The following is a 16,894-nucleotide window of genomic DNA, read 5'->3' on the forward strand; positions in this document are numbered from 1 at the left end:
AAGAGGTGCTATTTTCTGAGAGAATAACCAGACTAATTAGAGTTGTTTTTAACTTTTTAAGATTGGTACCGTAAAGAAAAAATTGCAGTAATATGTGGAGGCTTGCCCGCATGAATCCCATTTTTCTGCCTATTTTGTTCTTACTTCTGAGCTAAAATTGACCTGTAGACTTTTGTGTGAAGTACTTTATGGGTTTTCCCCACCACAGGAAAGACATTGAGGCCCTTGAGTTGTGAGAAGGACAACTAAGCTGGTGATCTGGAGCATGGGCCTCATGAGGAGTGGTTGAGGGAGCTGAGATTGTTCAAGGCTGGATGTGGCTCCGGACACTCTAATCAAGTGGTTCCCCACGGTGAGGAAGTTGAAGCTAGATGATCATTGAGGTCTTTTCCAATCCAGGCCATTCTATGATTCTTTTAGCCAGAGGTAACACTAAATTAATTAACCAAAGCAATGTAATCAGAACATTCACTGTTTCAGTCTTATTGTTGAGATTAGCAAATTAATATTTCCTGTTCACTTTTTTTAGGTTTGATTTAGGAACAGTAAGAATGACTTGACTTGTAATGAAGTTTTCAACATTATATATATGGTTTTGTGGTTTTTTTTGGCTTTTGCTTTTTGTTCCTCTAACTCAGATGTGCCTTCATTCTTGCTAGTGATTAATTTCCATACGAAACAGATTGAAAAACATCAAATAGGTTGTTTCTTCTTTAGTTCATTTTCTTCACCTTCCAAACAAGGTGCATGGTAAATATTCTTAAGAGTGGATTTTGATGCTGGTTGTTTTTTTTTGTTTGTTTGTTTGTTTTATTTCTAAGCAGTACATACACTTTGTAATGTATATTAGTACACCATTACATATGAGTATTGTGTTAGCTTTCAAAGGATCCATAAGTGAATTACAGAGATTAATGTGCAATAGGCAGATTGCAAGAGTTATGTGAGCTGGAGTTTTTGTTCTAAGGAAAAAAAAAAACAAAAACAACAACAACAACAACAAAAACCAGCATTTTCTTTTAATCTGATTCAATAACTTTTATACCTAAATTGGAAATATATGAATTTAAAAGAGTGGTGTATACAGTAGGTAATACATTGATTGAATTGTTGCAGCCAGTGTTGTAGTCAGCCAATCTGTGTCCGGGTTGAGGCTGGTGAAAAATGGTATCCACCAGTGGTCCATCTTGAGCCCAGTGCTCTTCAACATCTTCAACAGTAACCTAGACAGAGATTGAGGACACCCTCAGCAAGTTTGTGATGATACAAAGATGTGTATTGCAGTTGATACTGAAAGGTGAGACGGCCCCATAAATGAAAGTAAAAAGGCAAGAAGGCTTCACAGTGACTGAGAATAACGGGGGTGAAGGGGAATAGTTAGAGATAGCTTACAGAAGCGAGAATGTAGAGCTTGTTAGAAAATAAGGGATGGCAGACATCGGGTCTGGGATAGTGAGGGGGATGAAGGCCATAAAGATGAGGGTTTGAGAGCAGCCTGAGGACACTTGGCAGGGAGGTGATCAGATGTCCACAGGGCAAGAAATTGGTCTGGGGGGGATGCTACCCCAAAAGGTCAGAAGTTTACAGCAAAAAAGGTCAGAAGCCTTCGTGAGGAAGATGACAAATCTTCATCCCATGACCCACTACGCACATGCAAGAGGGGAGGGTCTGCATGCTAATGAACTCTCAGGGGTGTAATGAATATGTATCCAAATTCAGGGAAAACTATTGATTATGTATTTGTATATCTGTAGTATGATTTTTCCTGATGGTGTGCAAGCTAGGCAGCTCTATCCCCCTTGCACCTGGTATCTGCGCAGCATTGAGTAAACCGTACCTGCTTTATAACTACTTTGTGGTAATAGAGTTTGATTTCGTACGTCAATACAATGGAAGGAATGCCATCCAAGGGGACCTCGAGAAGTGGGTCCACGTGAAGCTAATGAGATTCAGAAGGCTAAGTGCAAGGTGTTGCACTTGGGAAAGGGCAGTCCCAGATACATGCACGTGTTTTCAAAATAAGCATTTTTAAATTTCAGTTATCTAAATCTGACTGATTTCAAAACAGAAGAAAGATCTTTGCATCTTTCCATTCTTCTTTGTATTTACAAATTCTGATGACATCTTTGTCCTCTAACTGATAAAGCCATTTCACATAGGAACATTTTCACTTCTGTTTTTTCATAATCTGTGCTGGCAACAATTCTGAGGAAGCAAAATTTTCCTAACTCTGACTTCAACAGACATACAGGAATTTCTGAATTTATACTTTTCAAGTATTTCATTCAGAATATTTGATTTTGTTCAATGAGCAATGTAATTCATGAAGATAGGTCTCAGAAAGCTTCTTTCTGTCATCTTACCTTTCTCTCTTAGTAATCTTCCTGAAAGGCTGATTAGGCTGAGCTGAACTGCTAGCTGTAATAAGTTTACGATGCTGCTTTTATGTTTCAAAGTGTTTGGAGCAAAGCATTCCTTTGTTGCTTAAGAATATACAGATCTAGATTAAAGTTGTAATTAACTAGCTGAGAGTTCATTCATGTAAAATTCATGTGAAACTGACATTCTCTAATGAACCTGCAGTCAATGAGATGTGTGAAAAAAGTGTAGTCAGGTGATATAATTTATAGTTGTCATAATTTATACTGGTGGCAGCAGATTTGTCATCACCCCATGATGCCCTTGAGCCCAAGATGGGAACATTAAAAGAAGTTTAAAGATTTTGTTTTCTTTTACTTTCAGTTTCCAATTCTATAACATAACAAACTTTTGTAATGTGCTCTCTGCACATAGTCAAATAGAACATTGGAATAAGAGACAATAAAAAGCATTTAGCCACAGCAGAAATAGATAAACACAATTTTTGTATCCTCATCTTTTTCACTTGTATTAAATAACTTCTGCCCAATAAGTAGTCTTTCGTTGCTAGATGTTCTACATTTCAAAGTTCATTTTATTTGTTTGTCACAGTTGAAATTCAGCAAATATTAGGTCAGTTCATACAAGCAGTAGAAAAGGCTAAGCAAAATTTTCAAGACAGAGGAACTGAAGAGGAATACTATTCACCTGATCAGTCTGCTAAAGTAGTGTTAGTGAAAATTAATTCAGTTTCCAGAGAAGAAAAACAAATAAATGGATGTGCAGTACTTACAACTCTATCCAGATATTGTATCAGACACTGCAAGTCAAATGAAAGCCCTAGCAGTTACGCTTATGTTGCCAAACTGAAAGGTAAACACAATCAGTAGATAAAGGGATTGTATTTTAGATTCTTCCCATTACAAACTTCAGTGCTGTGAAGTATTTTATCTTTCAGTATTATCTTTTTTGTTAGTGTGTAGGTCTCTCTAAAAATAATACCTCCTATTTATTTTCAAGGAAATTACAACAAAGAGTACAACAATACTGTTTGATAGAGCAAATTCTCAGCTATAAAACAATGTATTTCAACATAGCCACTACCATTAGCTAAGCATTTTTGACAGTGATAAACAAGACCTCATAATTTCATGGTATGACAGTTGTGCTTAGCCATCCAGAACATGGCTTGTCTTTCACATCTCAGTCATCACTGCTGAAACATATCACCCACTGCCTCACTGTGTTCATACCCACTGTTTGTCTCCATAAATCTTCAGCAAGCATCAACAAATGGACACCATTTTTGTCCTCATGGAGGAATTCAATGACACACCTTTGCTTCATGTACACTTCCACATCAGATGCCATTTTGTCAGACTGTCCCTCTGCTACCATCTGACACACAGCATCAAAACGTAAGGGAATATTAGCAGGAAGGTTCAACCTCTACTGCCATACCACCAACATCCATCTCTGATGTTGTGGGCCAGCATGTTGAAATAGGATGTGTTACTTTCAGAGAAGAGCCTTTGTAATTTTATTCAGAAAACAGAAAGGACTAATAGAACTTCAATATTCAACACAGTGGAACCAAGAACTCTGCACAGCAAAGGATTACTGTGATGCGTGTGATGAATGAGAAAAACATGCTTGAATGGATGTTACAAAATACTTTCTGTAAAGCTTTAGATAAATACTCAAAGTTTCTGAAAATTACTGTTAACACATAGGACCATCACAGTATGAGGAGAAACGAAGTTAAGATACAATACTGTCTGTAAAAGTGAAGCATCTTGTTCCTCAAAACTGCTTTTAAATTTATATTTCTGGGATGGTGTCTTGAAAAGAAGATTTTTTCTGAGCATTCTATGTGCAAATAACCTACTGTAAAATAAGAAATGACACATCTGAAAGATCATTTGTTTACAAATTCCTTTCACAAGATCAAGATCTGTGTAGTATGATGAATAGAGACATTTTAGAGGATTACTTCTGTTCATCTTGACAACAAGTGTAGGACTTCCTTGAAATAGTTTTGATTCAAAAAAAGGAAAAGAGTATTTAATTAAAAAGAACAATATCACTCCACATTATTTGGATTACTGCTATAAACATGACAGTTTTAAAGGGAATAAAGTTTTCTTTAACTCATTGCTTACATTATTGTCAGTGAATTAATTGTATGTTTTTTCTTTGTTTTCTTGTTTGCAATAAAGCATATTTTTGCAAATAGATTTTGGTAGATTTGAGAAGTTAGTAGATGCATGTATTTCTGAATCATTAGAAACATACTTTGGGAATTTATATTCATTTACTTACATGAAATAACACTTTCTGGTCTTTCAGGAAATGGCCACAAGTTGTAGCAGAGGAGGTTTAGGTTAGACATAAGGAAGAACTTTCTCAGAGAGTGGTCAGGCACTACTGTGGCCTGCCCAGGGAGGTGGTGGAGGCCATCCCTGGCAGTGTTCAAGAGGTGTCTGGATGAGGAGCTTCGAGATATGGTTTAATAGCTTGTATAGCAATGGTAACAAGAGGACAGTTGGACTAGATGATCTTGCAGGTAATTTTCAACCTTGCAATTCTATGACTCATGAACAAAGCTACAAAGATTCAACATTTTCCCAGGCATAATTATCAAACTATAGAGAATTTAGCCTTCAGAATATACATGCATTTGTATAAAACAGGGGAAGATGAGACCTTGAAGTGTATTCTTTTTATTCTTAGAGTATTTATTGCATTTAAATGACTGATTTTGGTCATTAAAAAAAAAATCATAATTTTTTTAATCATTTCTTCATACAGATCAGAGGGTCTATTAGATCATCTTTTTTGACTTTGTATATATCAAAAAAATTACATCTGTTTGAATCCAATAACTTATTTACTTAAACATTTTCCATAAAGGCTTGTGTTGAAGACTGCTACAGTACATTCAATATTCATCTTTCAAAAGCTTTAATATTAGTGGCTGTCATTTCTGCACTTATCAATATACTTTTTTTTTTCCCCCCATTTCTTTTTTTGTGGTCAGTTATTTTTCTGTATAATTTTCTGTATAATACCATTTTTCCCACATTCTAGTATGTGCTTCTTACAGATATTTTACAAGTAAAATTTTATAAAATTTATTTATGAATTTCCATTGGTTCTGCTCTATTAGAAAAAAATATGAAATTACTTAGATCAAGAATACTTGAGGACTTCTGAAACAGGAACAAACAAATTAAAAACAAACAACTAAACACTGCCTGAGGGATTTGCAATGGTTATTACTCCACTGTTAAAAATATATAAACTGCTGAAGTAATAGTATTGTGCCAAGGAATTCTGTGGTATTTGTCCTTCCTTTATTTTCATAGATACAGATGAGGTTTTACAGACTTTCAATTATAAAAATGCCATGTATACATTTGTATATTTCTGCCCTCTCTGAAACACAAATCTATGAACTATATAACAATTCTAGTTTATATATTTTCTTCAGATACTGAGCTCCAATAGAATGCAAGATTTGATTTCTTTTAGGCAAAAGAAATTTTTAGATTCCCAGTAACTCTGCATGCATTTTGTTTATACTGTTGCACAATATTAGAGGACTCAGAAACACATTAAGTTAATAATCCAACATCACTGTTGAAAAGAATGTCCTTGTGTACAGTAATGACCTTGAGTATCTTATTTACATAAGCTTTCTGCCTAAGTCAAACAACTAACAAAACGTTAAGATGACTGTGTCTCTGGCCAGCCTGGTCTAGTGCTTGGCAACCCTGCAGGAGGAAGTTGAAATTAGATGATCTTTGAGATCCTTTTCAACTCAGGCCATTATAGGATTCTGTGATTCCTGTCTGTAACTTGTTCATGCCATACTACTATTGCATTCTGTATTCTTAAAGTGAACATGAGATTTTTTTTAGTTTTGTGGCTTTCTTAAGCTGATAATCTGACACTGAGCTAACAAGGAGGAATCCTGCTTTAGCATCATTTCATACAAAATGCATATGCCCAGAAAAAGCACATATCATGTTTAGAACATTACAAACTCTATTGTTTTTAAGAAGCACAGCTGTGTGCATTTCCCTTGTTGTGTTCTCAAACTACGGATCAGAAAAGTAGTTGTTCACAGAAACTTCCAGTTTTCCTTATTAGCTCCCAGATTCCAAGTTGTGCCTTGAACTGAAGATGACTCACTGTCAGACAGAAGAGAAGATTACTTCATCACGAGTGAATTCAAACGTCTCTGTTTTCATCCTTAAAGCATAAGGTGTCTTGCAGATTATAAACTTATTCATTTAAATTCTTCCTGTGAAAATCCATATTGAGATTTCTTTTTAAATTACTAATAGGTAGTAAAATGCATTTTTTAGTTAAAATACTTTCCACATTGCAACATACTGTTGAAGTACCTTCTTACAAACTTGAAATCCTTACAGCTCTTCAGTTCTAGGCATGTGAAAAAATTCAAAACTTGCCTTGCTATTAATTCTGCATAATTTCAGCTGTGACATAATAAAACAACTAACCAACAAAATAAGAAAGCAAGCCAGTAAATTTTTTGGATTGTAAATACTTAGATATTTTACATATATATAGAATGACAGTAGAAAAGTAGAACCACTCATTATTACTTAGGAAAATTTCTTTTATTTGGTCTAATTTAATTTGACATCCAGGTAAGCTGGTGTCAAACTGTGAAAGTCAAGTTTTAAAAAAAAATACATAACATGACATGTGGATCGTACGTTAGCTAGAGCTAAAGGGTGTTGCTTGTCCATTATCATTTTACAGCTTGCATTTTAAATATGCAGTGTTGTCTTACCAAATTTATTTCTCATTCTTGTGTCACAATAAATTTTGAGATATGAGAAGAATTCTGCAATTACAAATAACTTTAAAAATGTGTTAGAGATTGATTTTTTTTTTTTAATATATTGTACCCATATAAAGAAGAAATAATTCAAATTTGTATATTGAGGATAGGGTCTCAGTATCTTTGAACAGTACAACAACTTTCAGTGATATCACTGGCAAGACCATTGATTTCTTTCAAATGAAGATGTTACCAATACTTAGAATTTTAATAAGAGGCTCATGATGCAATATTTTTATTAATGCTAAAGCACTAACATGTACAATATTAACATCTATTAGAAGTAGACTATGTCATATTACTTTTTCTGCCCCATGTACAGCTTTTTGTCTAGAACATCTCCCTGATTTTCATTAACAACATCATAGGAGTGTCACATAATACATGAATATATGAGTGGATAGACTTCAAGAAAGAAAAAATAGGTAATGGCTATCCAGAAGGATGAATAATTTGCAGAGGGAAATTACTAGTTAAAAATCTGCAAGTATGGGTGTTGAAGTTATAGTCTGTATTTTAGTTAAGAGACTGGATAGACAAAGCCATTAGTTTGATGTCTTTAAAGACTACTGAGAAGGCTATGATTTTGTTTGAGATAGAAGAAGATTTTGAATTCAAAATACAGAAATTTCTTTGAAATTGGAGGAATGACAAGCTAAGTCACCGTACGGAGTTAAATATTGTGCTCCCAGGGCTTGATGAAATTCAGATTCTCCAGAAACTCTAAGCAGCGCCTCTTTAGTTGGAAACAGAAAAAAATGCTAGCAACAGTAATTATCAAAAGGTGACCATAAATCAAAAGGAAAAAGATGCAGCAGCTCATAAGAATAACATGAAGTAAAATAAGACATTGAAATTAACATTAATAGACGAAAAAACAAAAAGAAACTCACTGGCCCACTTCGACTTCCTTCTGACTCCACTATCAACCCTACAGGACAGTGAACTAATGCAACTTACAAAACTGCATATAACTTGTATATCTGTGATTCAAGTGTTTTGCTATTCGTATCCATTTAGACTCTGAACTGTCATTTTACTATTTAAACTGTGAGAAACGTTTTCTTAGAATTAAAAGATAGTCTGAATACATTTTTTTCCTTCTCACTTTCCAGCAGCGTTTAACTCCTTGTTTTCTGTTTGTTCATAGCCTGCATGGTTGTAGCTGTTATTTCCAGCCTGAGTGGCATAAAAAACAAGGTCTTGGAATACTAAAAGCTGGTAAATATACATGTACATTTAAATATTAAATATAAATCCCATTGAAATTTCATTCCTATAAAATATTCCAAGAATACTTTTCAAGTTCACTATTTCAAAGCAATACTTTTTAATATTAGGCAATGTATAGTCAAAGAGTATAAGGATGCTATAATTACAAAATAAACAAGAGAGTTTAGCAAACCACATTATAATAACAAAAAGAGAATAGATAGAAGGCTTACCCACATCCCAGGCTCACTGCAAAACTCCAGAAGAGGGATCTCCAGAAAAGATTTATTCCTACTGGTAGTCAGCTCTTACATGGGTCTAGGAGAGGTGGAGCCAGGTGCCACCCCTTCCAGCAGCACAGGTGATTTGCCCTCACCTGTGCTCCCAGGGCTGACTCATTGCTCGCCTCAGGTGATCGATCAGAGATTCAGGCCATGATTCAGCAGTTCCCATACAGGCAGTATAAAAATAGTTTTATGTTTTGGTACAGTCTTGAAACATTGATTATGGTTATATTTGAATTTGTGACTATATATATATAGTCTATATATATATAGACTATATATATTTTTTGTTTGCATCTTTAATTATGTCACTCATACTATTAGGCTTCATTCAACTTTTCCTAATTGAAATCAGACTGCGGCAGATTTAGGGCCAGGAACTGGGCTGTTCTTTCTTTACATGTGCACACTGCATTTTTTATTATTGTAAAATATATCTGTAATTTGCTTTGTCTTGTTGAAATATGTACAAGTCAGAAGCTTTATATGTCTACAAAACAGTTTATCATACTGCACCATGTCTGTATCTGGATTTTGAGTCCTGATTTGCTTTTTCTCCAAATACATGAGCTTTTTAATATGCATTTAACATATAAAGAGAGACAGTGACAAGATAAAGAAGACATCTGTGTTTAGAAATGTCAGTTTTTTAGACTTCTGTTTTAAGAATACTTAGAGCAATTGTAAATAGTGGGTGTACAAGAATACAATAGTGAGAATTGAAATTTTCCAAACGTATTAAAAGCTCACAGGAGACAATAAGGGTTGGAAAAGGGAATTGAAAAATAACAACCAGTGCAACAGAGGCATTCTGTCATTATCTAGTAATACAAGTAAGTAGGCTTATCATATAGGAAAAGGTATAGAACTGTTTTAATACATATACTGATAATATCATAATCTAGAACAGATGGTATATGTATCGCAGTTTTAAACTAATAAAAATATGTTTTCTTTGGTTATTATTGCTATTTTTTTATCTTGATCCTGTATACCGATAAAGGAGAGATTCTTACAAAATCTGCAAGAATGTATTTTAGCATTCCTTGAAGGAAGAAGTAGAGCATGTTGCTGATCAGCTGAACAGAAAATAGGATTTGGTCAAAGAGAAAATCCCTCTGGGAGAGAAAGTCTAACAGGGTGAGCAGATTGTTGACAACTGAAAGTGGAGAGCTTCATGGGATGACAAATAGGTATATTTAATCTGGAAAGTTAAAAGCAGAAAAGAAGGGGAATTTAATTTTTAGAGCTTTTAAGTGCACAAAGAATGAGTGAGATATGGGACAAATCATTATTGGTTTTGATAGTTTCAATATGAAAAATGACCTGAAATATGGAGGCTCAGGCCTGAATAAATAGATAAATAAATAAATTCAGACAGAAAAATCCCAGCTGAAATACAGTAGATGAGTTTCGATTTTATTGGGTTCCAAGGCAAGAAGAGAGGACAGTGTTTTACACATCACTTCCCCAAAGCCTTGTTTCCAGACAGTGCAAAGCCTTAACTTACGTTTTAAGCATGCAATTTCTGGTTACATGGTGTTCTTCTGTAAGGCAAGTAAAATTGTGCTATAACTGGATCCCTGCATTGTCAGTTTATAGACCATGGATGTTTCTATATTCCAGTTTAGACTAAAATTTTCTGTTAGCCATCGTTTTTATTAGATGCAGTGTACCTTGGCAATAATATTTGCATTAGAATTAGTGGAAACTGTGTATGTGTTGAGGGAGATGAATATTTAGTCCAAAGCATTTTCCTTCAAAAAATAGTTGAGATGTTCTGTAATCTTTACGTTTGCTGTGTGGAGGTCTATATGTGCTTGCAATGAAGGAACACACAATTTCCCATTCTAATAATCTTTTGCTACTCATGCAGATCAGGCTGAATAAAGCTGAGTACTTTCAGATGATGATTTTTAAATCAAACTCTCTAACTCTCTGTATGGAAAATAATTTATGTAGTTACTACTACCTTTAGAACTTGCACAGACAAATGAAAAGGGAATTGTAGGGAAAACAAGCAAGTAAACTTCATTGCTCTTTAACTGATTTATCTTGTGAGCAAAAAACTAAAATAAGAGCAGAAGTGTAAGAAATAATTGATTCCAGAAGATGGCACTCTTAAACTATGTATTTTTAAATTTAGTCACAATTCATGACTACAGATGCACTTTCCTATTTGTCTAAACTATTTAATTATTTATCTGTACTCAAAGGTAGGGTAAAATGTAAAATATATTCATCTTTATGCAGTTTTCACTCCAAGAAACAGTATTTATTTTGCCAGCCAGAAGCCCCACTAATTAAAATGAATTGTCTATAAATAAAAATTATATATTGTGAAACCTAGAGAAAGCAGCAAAATAAAATCAACAACTATGTTTAAACAGCATAGTCACATCCACTAAAATTTGGCTTCTGTGTTGTAGAAATAGTAGATAGGATAAACATTTAGAAGATAATTATAAAGTTCATGATATGTGTACATAGATGTGTTAATACATTTTATTTATTTATGATGATAATTATTATTTTATCTTGGTAATGCAGGTCTCCCTTTAAAAAAAAAAAAAAAAAAAAAAAAAAGTTCTGTGAGTATTTGTGTATGTGATTATAAAAAGATCTATTAAGGTTTGATAGGTCTAGTTCATCTGTTCCACAAAATTCCCCAAACTGCCTGATTTATGTCCAAAAATAGAGAAAAATATTAGCTATTAAAATTGCATAGCAGGATGTGCAGTCTTTGAACATTTACAAAGAAGCAGCACAAGATGGTTGTAAGCAAGATGTCATATAGGCAAGATGGTTATAACTATACAATAAATGACAATTGAGGTTGTAATTAATTAAATTCTGTCTTGAATAATATGGCCTCTCCTTTTGGATGCATGATCTTAAACGAAAAATACTTGTTTTCAGCTATGATACTTTTTTTCTGCTGTATTTTCCAATGTGATGTCTACTTTCAGAATTAAAAGAATTAAGTAACTCCATTCTTTTTCATCTGAAAGATCTACGTAGTCCCTTTTCCAAAATCTGTATCTGACAAATTTTGTCTGGTGTCTAGTCTAAATTTAATTTATTTTTCCTTATGTCTAAGATTCTGTAATTTCATAATCAAGGTGCTTAAAAAACATTCTTTAGTAGTGACTGATGAACATTTTCAGGACACTTTCTTTATAAAGTATCTAATGTATTTTACTTTTGTGGAGTGGTTGCAGACAATAGAAAAGGTAATAAAGATCTTAGTGCCACACCTGATATGAACATTAGATACAACAACTAATATAATACCAGCTATTGTTTACTGAAATTGAATAGTAAATATATTTGAGCACATGTTAACCTAGAAAATTAATATATTCCTGCAATTAAATGAGTATATTTTTGCAAAAATTATTTAACAAAAAATCTCAGGCAAAGCATATTTGTATGAATTAACATGGAAACCAACAAGCTGAACCATTTATTCTTGCTGTACACTTTATATGTGAAATGGTTCACAAAACAAAGTTACAAAACAAGCAGTTAATACTATATGAATGCTAGCAGTTCATAAATATTTTTCAATTTTGGACATTATGATCAATTTAGCTGTACATGTAATTTTTGAGGAGTTTACATAATTATTTGTGCTAGATTCTTTGCTGCTTTTCTTATGTGATTGCTGTTGAGCTCATGTTCATAAGGACACTTAACTTTCACTAAAAATTTGCAGATTTGGAAATACGACCATGAAATGTGGCTCTCATTTTTATTTCTGAGATCATTTGAATGTATAATTGTAATAGATCAGGCTCCTTCCTTATTTCAAAAAAAATCTAGGAAATCAAAGCTTAAAATATTAAGCAATATGTCAGTATTGAATTCTGTAAATTATGCTGTTGGGGGAAGTAATGTGGTCCAATGAATATTTGGGAAATGTCTAGAGTTCTGTTCTTCAGGTACAGCTAGGTATATTTGCCTTGCAATGCTCTGCATGGCAATGAACAAGGAAAGCACTCTGCAGCCTGACGGAAGAGGTGCGTGCAAGCTGATTAAGGTTTGAAAAGTATGTAGCCATGTCATTTTTGTTGCATTAGTACAACTGTAATTATGAATGCTGTTACAACCACAAAGATAATTGCACAAGAAAGTGTACTATTTTACATGACTCACTGATGTAGACAGCACTTATTCTGCAATGTGTACATATTTCTGCTTGTTCGGTAAAAACAGTTTTATGAGGCTGTGCAATTCATGCCAGAACTCTGAATCTCTTTTAAATCTCCCTGTGTGAAGATCATCATTGCACAACACCAGGATTAAAACAGATCACTGCCTAATGCAAAAAGCAAGAAGTATCTGCTATCCAAAGAAGAGAAATCTTAGCTTGTCTTTTACTGGTTAAATTTAATTTATTAGCATAACTTGATACTGATAGTCTTTCATTCTCTTTTATACCATACTGATATAAACTTTGAAATATGAAAAATATTTCCAAATTTCCATATTAGTAACAGTAGATACTTTTGCTATGTATTTAAATATCTTTCCCCCCCCCCCCCCCCCCCCCCCAAGGTTATTTTTTAGCTCAGTGAGTTCCATTACTTCATAAACTTCAGATTTTGGTATAAAATGCATATTTTCGTATGTATTTATATATATTATATAATATGTATATATACACACATATATATGTATATACATAGAAGATATATAGATAGAATTGAACACAGAATATATATATATTCTATACTTTTTATATTTTAAATCTAGTAACATCTCATTCTAGATACATATTCTAGATATATATTCTAGAAATATCTATTTTCTATCTTTCTATATATTCTAATATAAATTTTATTCTTATTAAAATATGAATTTCTATGCATTTTAAAGCATGTAAAATTTTTATTTAAATTAAAAAACAAACAAACAAAAACCTAAAGTGTCTCATTCTTTAAGTGAGATGTTACCAGATTTAAAATATTAGGAATTTTCCCTAATACTAAAGTTGATAATGCATATTGCCCTTCAGAGTAAAATGGATTTGCTTGTATCATTTTAAGCACTTCTAGGGTCAAATGACTCTTCTTTTTCTGATGAATAAGTGGAAGCCATTGGGTTGCTGTTTTCTTTCCAATTGTCTTCATGATCTTCAGTTACATGCAGGATAGAGAAACTCCAGAAATGACTTAACTTTTTTTGTTCATGGTTTACTGTTTGTTAAAATTGCAATACTATCTTATGAGTTCTGATCCAAAAGTAATGACTCTGATTCAATTATATATATCTGCCACAATATCAGAGGTTCATTTTGTTGGCATGGCATTAGAGGCCTTCCCAACAATATTCCATTGCATTTTGTTTCTATGTGGCAGATCACAGCAGAGGCGCAGTCTGACAAAATGGTATCTGACATGGAAATGAGTATGAATCAAAGGTGTGTGATTGAATTCCTCCATGGGAGAAAAAAAAAAAAAAAAAAAGGCACCCATTGGCATTCATCAATGCTTACTTATTTGTGGAGACAAAACAGTGAACATGAACTGATACAGAAGTTTATGAGTGAAGCATGCAGGCTCTTGTTCATCACTGCTGAGAATGGATAGCTAATAGTGGTGATTACGTTGAAAAATAGTGTTTTGTAGCTGACAATTTGCTCTATTAAGTAGTGTTACTATCTGTGTATCAATTGTAGTTTCCATGGAAATAAATAGGAGGCATTAACTTCAGAGACATCTACACATATTTAGAAACTTGCTATTTAAGTCTTTCTTTGAAAATGTCCTTGATATAGATTCAGATTCCCTTGAATGGAATATTATATACCATATATTTTGGGCACCCATCTTTATTTATCCATGTAGATTTAGGAAGCAGATATATTTTCTAAACCGGCTGTGCTTCAGATGAAAAGAATGGTCATGATCCTCGTTCTCCAGCATTGCTTTTGTTGCCTATCTCCATGAAAGGCTTTCCTCTGTAAAACCTACATGAGTCACAGTTGCCTGAGTAACATGGATGCTAAAGAAGTAAATAGAAATAGAATATAAGAACTACATTACTTTCGACAAACATTAACCACATCTCTCTTGATCATGCTGGCTATTGTGAAGTATAAAGTAGCTTCTTTTGTGTAAATCAGGGATTGTAGTGACAAATATCCTGAAATCTAAAGCTTCTGTCAGACAGTAGGAATTTACATGAAACATAAATTTACATTTTAATTTAAAACCAACCAATCAACTGTCTAAAGAAACAAGCAACTCCCTCTCCCTCTTCAAAACAACTAACCTAACAATTAACGCATTTACTCATTGGATTTAGTTAACTTTCCTCCTAAAGATCAAATACCATCTTTTGTTTAATGATGTTATTGTAGACTAATTGCTATATCCACATTCAAAAGAGTATCTATTTAATCCTAATTCTTTCTTTCTTCCTTTCTTTCTTTCCTTTCTTTCCTCCCTTCCTCCTCCCTTCCTCCCTTCGTCCCTTCGTCCCTTCCTCCCTTCCGCCCTTCCTTCCTTCCTCCCTCCCTTCCTTCCTTCCTTCCTTTTGCAAACCAACATTATCCGTCACATCTTGTAACTCACATGCCCTCCTGTTCCTCACGTGGTGGAATATCTAAAGTAATTCTGGAAGAATTTTATTTGTAGTTCTAAATTCTTCATATTCAGAAACAGAAAATGTTTGGAATAAATTAGGCATCAGATCATATCTGTTCTTGTAGCAGTCTAGGGTATTACTTTTTGAAGCATTTAATTGACTTTGAAAGTAAAATTGGACAATATTTTGGAGCACCCCATCTTAATGATACATTTTAAGTTCCCATTTCTAATTAGAAAATCAAGAACTGTCCAGTGTCAATACTGTACCTAATTTATGTTCATTTAACCATGAAATAAACTAAATTACTTATCTATGCTCCACATGCATTTCATGCAGGTAGATAACTTTTATCTAGATAAAAACCTGAATTCTGAACAAGAGTCTGCCTGTCTTGCTAGAAAGTAATACGGAAAAGTCAAGTATGTGATTTGGCCCCAAGTTTTTATTTGGTGTTACAGGATGTTGTCTTTAGAAATTCTAAGATTTAATGAAATATCCTACTGATTAGAACAGTCATTGATGAAAAGAGAACCACGTTTTATTTCCTCCTCTATACTCGCATCTGAATCCCTCCTCTTTCCCAAGGAGAACATCCAAAATACCACCATGTAAGATATTCAAAGTGAAGATATCTGACAACCTTCTTCATCGTGATATTACGCAGAAATCAATTTGGGAAGTTGTAAGCTGAAAAGTCTGTTCATTATTGCCTGACTCTCTTTTACTCCATTTGCTGCTTCATCTGCCTGGTGCATTCTTTCTGGTATCTAGATTGGGAACTATTTAGAGCAGAAGCTTGCTTTTTGATTACTTGTCTTTACTGTGCCCAGCACAATAGAGCTCTGATCTTTGATTGAGGTACACATAAAAGGAAAATCAGAACTAAATAATGGTCCTGTGAAATAAGCCTACTGGTCTGACATTCTCTAAAATTACTTGACTCTCCTGAAATCAGAAGGTATAATCATATTTAATGTCCTAAACTTAAGTAGGAATGCCAGGAAAAACTTCAGGAAAACTTGCAGGAAAAAAATAGTGCTCAAGAAAATGTAATTGGACTCAACCTGATGACATCTGTGTTCAAGAATTTTTTGAACTTATTTCCGTACCAAGCAACAGAACCAATATCTTACAATATTGTGTTTCATGGTTTGAATTAAATAAATGAGTTGAACAATATGCTTTATATACATTTATATGCATATAACCTTTGTTAGGCATTCTGTCACAAGCAGTTCATCAACTTTAATTGTAATGTTTTGTAGACAATAAAAAGATTAAAATAAAATTTGAAGAAAATATATGCTTTTAATAGCTAACCTTGAAGTTCTGTCTAATGAGTTTCAATAAAAAAATAATGCTTATATTGTTACTCTGATGATAGTAACTGAAAATACAATGTAAACATTTATTCAGTAATTATCAAGATATTTCTATCAACACTGAAGGATAGCCAGTTTACACATGAACAATCTAAACACAAGTGAAAGGGCTGGTCAAAATTCACATAGAGATTGATGAAACTAAAGATTAAGAGATGAATTCCTGAAAAAGAACTGGATCAGTG

At 33.5% G+C, this 16,894-nt stretch overlaps 1 long non-coding RNA gene across 1 annotated transcript; it reads right to left on the reverse strand.

Annotated features, from left to right (window-relative positions):
- Window positions 1-787: 787 nt before the first annotated feature.
- On the reverse strand, window positions 788-8,747 carry LOC128092125 (uncharacterized). The gene is made up of 3 exons (XR_008211637.1): window positions 8,680-8,747; window positions 3,152-3,224; window positions 788-1,223 (listed from the first exon to the last, which is right to left on the reverse strand). It is a non-coding gene; the product is annotated as an uncharacterized LOC128092125 (long non-coding RNA).
- Window positions 8,748-16,894: the final 8,147 nt, after the last annotated feature.

The sequence above is a fragment of the Tympanuchus pallidicinctus genome, unplaced genomic scaffold (genome assembly GCF_026119805.1).
Source record: "Tympanuchus pallidicinctus isolate F22 unplaced genomic scaffold, pur_lepc_1.0 scaffold6, whole genome shotgun sequence".
NCBI lineage: Eukaryota > Metazoa > Chordata > Aves > Galliformes > Phasianidae > Tympanuchus > Tympanuchus pallidicinctus.